Source organism: Vulpes lagopus, chromosome 12 (assembly GCF_018345385.1).
Source record: "Vulpes lagopus strain Blue_001 chromosome 12, ASM1834538v1, whole genome shotgun sequence".
Classification (NCBI taxonomy): Eukaryota; Metazoa; Chordata; class Mammalia; order Carnivora; family Canidae; genus Vulpes; species Vulpes lagopus.
In genome coordinates, this window is record NC_054835.1 from 4,824,375 (window position 1) to 4,828,927 (window position 4,553).

Sequence of the window (4,553 nt, forward strand, 5' to 3'; positions counted from 1 at the left end):
ACTGATTCTGAGATACACTCTGGATATACTGATGTACTTTTGGGACAAAGATAACACAACCCAATTAAATATACTCACTGATTGTAAGATGTCTTCTGATTCCAAGAATGTTTAAATGTGAAAAAGAATGCATCCTTTATTAAAAGAGGAAATTTGGTATTATTAGGTCCCATTTTCAGATAAGTAAGAAAAAGTCAAAGTCAAAAGGATTAAGTGATTCACCCAAAGCAACTCTGAAAACTCCCCCATTCTTGGTGTGCCTGGCTGGCTCAGTCAGTAGAGCATGTGACTCTTGGTCTCAAGTCATGAGTTCAAGCCCCACCTTGGCTGTAGAGCTTACTTAAAAAACAAAAACAAAAACAAAACAAAACAAAAACTCCCCCATTCTCCTAACCAGAATCCAACACTACCTACCACAGTATGTATGAGTGTCAGTATGAAATTTTGCAGTTAATGGCTTTGATGATAAGTAGCGTGAGGCAAATGCTCTGAGCCAAAAGCGGTCCTGTATGTATTCGTGTACCCTCTCTTGAGTACCCTCTGTTTTGACCAGGTAGGTGCTTTCTCTGCAGGAAGCAGGGCAGAGAGGACCTGTGCAGATTTCCTGAAAACTTTTATTTTTCAAATGAGAATTCCCTACACATGTGGAAGGCCTTTCTCACTTACCCTCCTCATGGGTCCAGGAAAGCTACAAAATAGGGGCTCATTAGGACCAGGGACTATTGACACAGATGGGGAGACTTGGTTGTAAGGTGTGTAAAAGGAGACAGAGGGGTTTTGTCTCTTCTTTCTTTCTTTCTTTCTTTCTTTCTTTCTTTCTTTCTTTCTCTCACTCAGCAAATATTTGGTGCTGCTCATTCAGCACCAGATTCTCTGCAGGGTGCAGAGGATCCGTTAAACAGCTCCTGTCCTTAAGGAACATAGATTTGGAAACACAGACAGGTAAACAATCATTATCTCTTAATGCAACAGATATTTATTGAGTACGAAACCCTGGAGAAACAGCAGGAAAGAAGTCAAAGTCTTACCCTCATGAGTTTTTAGGCTAGTGGTGAGGGACACATATTAAATGCATGATTATACAGGTAGTTAATTACCATTGTGGTTACTACAAAGGAGAAGTACAGAGTGCCAGCAGAGTCCATTAAAGGGGCAGTGTTGGAGAATCAGCAGGAAACCGAGAGAGCAGGAAGGAAAGGACAGCCAGGAAGGACTCCAGGGACAGCACCTGTCCGAGTGGGTGTCAGCAGGGTTCAGGTCCTAGGGAAGTCAGGCCTACTCAGAAGCTGGATAGGTGAGATGAAGGAGAGGAGACAGTAAGCCATCTCTCCAGGAAGTGAGGAAAGGCCTCATGGAAATGGGCAGGGGCTCTAGCAGCCAGCCTTTCTCTCTTGCTTTCTTGTTGACCAAGAATGATTCTTGAGTGTGCCATGCTGAAAGCACTGTGTCATTATCTTATTTACCTGTGGAGGTAGGTACCATCACTTTGTCCACAGATGCAGAGGCCGGCACTCAGTGGGATGAGGGTCTTGCCCTGGATCAGAGCATGGAGCTCTGTGGCTGAGCTGAGAACTGAGACCCGGATCAGCCTCACTGCTTAGCCACAGCACTCTACTGCTCAGTCTTGGCTGTGGGAGGGGAGACAACAAATCACACCCCACAGTCCAATTACCACTGAACAGATGAAGAGAAGCTCAGAGGGGTGAACCAACTACCTGGTCCCTATCACACAGGCAGGGAGGACAAGAGGGGTCTCAAAGGAAGAGGGCTCCTCCTAGACAGGTGGAACACTGACACCACTCTGCAGAGGTGGCCAGGTGGAAGGAACCCTGACCCTCTTGGATGTTCTGGAAGTCTGTGGACATCTTGGAACTATTTGGAGAGACAGACGCCCCCTGCTGGCTCAGAATTACTCAGGTGGTGAGGCAGGTGGAAGGGGTCTCTGGAGGTCCTGGTGAGGGAAGCAAGAATGAGGAAAACCCCAATACTTCACAGTTTGCTTGTTTGTTTAAGGGATACTCATGTCTCTTGTGTGTCCTGTAAATACTCTAACAGGTGCCAATACAGACAAATTTTACTGAGCTCTAGGGATTTTTTAATTTATTAATTTTTTGTAAAGATTTTAAGCCCCAGCGTGGCACTTGAACTCACAACCCCAAGATCAAGAGTTGCAAGCTCCACTGATTGAGCCCCCAAACTCTGGGGATTTTTGAGTGGAGCAGAGCCATGTAGCATAGCCTGACTTCTGGCAGAAAGGGTCTCCTTGTAGGAACCAGGAGAGGGAGAGATCAGATAACCTGGCTATCTTGACTCATCCAGCGCTCAGGAATCTGAAATAGGTGAGAAGTGGAGATTCAGTGGCATCTGCCCTAGGAAGGGAGGGGAGGAAAGATGGGGAAGGGAATTCATTTACAAGCACTTCACACACTATTCCACTGACATGTGACAATGAGGGGGAGGCTGGGAGATGTGTTTTAGCCACAGAGGAGAAGGCAGAACACAGGTATCAGCAAACACCAGCTGCCACTGTCACAAATACTGACCCCATAATGGCAAAACCACCCCTTGACTGGATTGAAGGTGAAGGCCGAACTTTGATGAGATGTGAATTTGATCATTTCATGAACATTGCTAGCAAGGCTGGGTAACTGTGGAATAACTTAAAATGGGGCCCATACATCACCCTCTAGCCTCTTTTTGATTTGAAAGGAGCTAAAAAGTCATTTTTAAAATGCCACCAAGATTATGGGAAAACAGAAATACATACACTCCAATTGCAGAGAAGCGACGATTTTCTAACTACATTAGTAAAGATGATAACATATAATCAGCCAAATGACAAAAATAAAAAGCAGGGGACTGGAAAAATAAATGAGTTTAATGACCCAAGTAGGTGGGGGTATAAAAGTATATATCTGTGAGGGAAATACCCAGTGTCCAATGGACAGGTGGCCAGTAACTTTGAGACACATGACAAAAAGGTGAAACACTTAGGAACATTTTAGTCTTTACAGTCCTTAATGACATGCAAATACTGTATTACAGCCAAGAAGACCCCAACTCTTACCAACAAATTTAGCAACAGTTAAAATGAGGAGGCCCACAGCTGGTCTGAAGGGAAACAGGAACTCATTCATGTGTGCTTGTGAGTCAGCCCCTTGGTCCAGAGGAAACCTGACATGAGAAGATGCATTCCTGTGCCCTTGGGCTCACTGATCTCACTTTTGGGGACAGATCTCGAGGAAATAGCTCAAGACGAATAGTAATCAGAGAGTGACACTGTCCAGGTGCCTGCAGTTAGGAACCGGTTACCTAAAATTCTGTGTTTGGAATAATCTGTTGCCATAAGAATTTCCTGTCTGGAGTCAGAGAGACGGGGAACTCATCCCGAGTCTGCCATTGAGCTGTGTGACTTTAGATACATCACGTAACCTCTCTGAGCCTCAGTCCCTTCCTGGATAAAATGGAGATGATAATTGATTGCTATCCCCTGGGGTTGTGTATTAAAAGGGGTCATGTCCATAAAGTGTCTACCCAGTGCCCTGCAGATTGTTTAACGAAGGTAACTGCCCTTATTGGAAGGTGACTACTTGATAGATCCTGGAGAAAGAGTTCCTGCTTGTAAAGGATGAAGTAGCATCAGGTAGTATCAGCTTTGTATCTTGAATAAGAGCTAGTATCCTGACTCCTGGTTTATTTTCATCACAAAGTCAGAAGAAGGAAAATAAACCTCTACCACTACTACGGAGGAATCCACCAAAATGCAAAGGAGGTTAAATTCCCCCGAAGCAGAGAGGAAAATGCTGGCCAAGCTCGCACTCGCAGCCCAGCCGAGTGTCAACACTGGGGGGTGGAGGGTGTCTCCAAGGATCTGGAAATGCACGTTTTTTTGAGGCATACTCTGCGACACGGGTTTTTATAGTTCGGAATTTTTATCTCCTGCTTTAGGGAGGAGGTAATCTGCCCAAGGTCATACGTTAAGTGACCCGATGTGGCAGGTGCTTCTCACCACTGCACCTTCCTGCCTTCAGCTGTCCCGCCAGGCGCGGCTCGGGTGAGGGGTAGGTGCCCGAAGCGCTGAGGGATCAAGGGTCTCGGAAGGGAAGAGCTAGGCCGGGGTGGTCGCAGGCACACCCCACCCCCGGCGGTGGCGGGTCGAGGATCCTGCGCTCCCGATTCCTCTCGGGGACACCCGGGGCGCGCCCCGCTGCGGAGCCCTCCTCCCGCCAGCAGGGGGCGCCGACGAGAAGGCGGGCTGGAGGCCTTGGGGCGCAGGGCCGCCGCCGCCGCCGCCGCCGCCGCCGCTCCCTCCCGGAGTCCGGACCGAGGCCGCCGCTCGCCCACGTGTCCGCGGCGAGGCTCCGAGGCGCGGCCGAGGCGGGACCCGGGGCCCGGAGGTCCGGCGACAGGCCAGTCCCACAGCGCCACCGCCCCTGTCCGCGCCTGCCCGGAAGCGCTGGCGCCGAGGGGGCGGGTCCGGGAACCGCTTCCGGGGGCGGGGGGCGCGGGCTGGGGCGGCAGCCGGAGCGGCGGGGACGGGCCTGGCGCCGGCG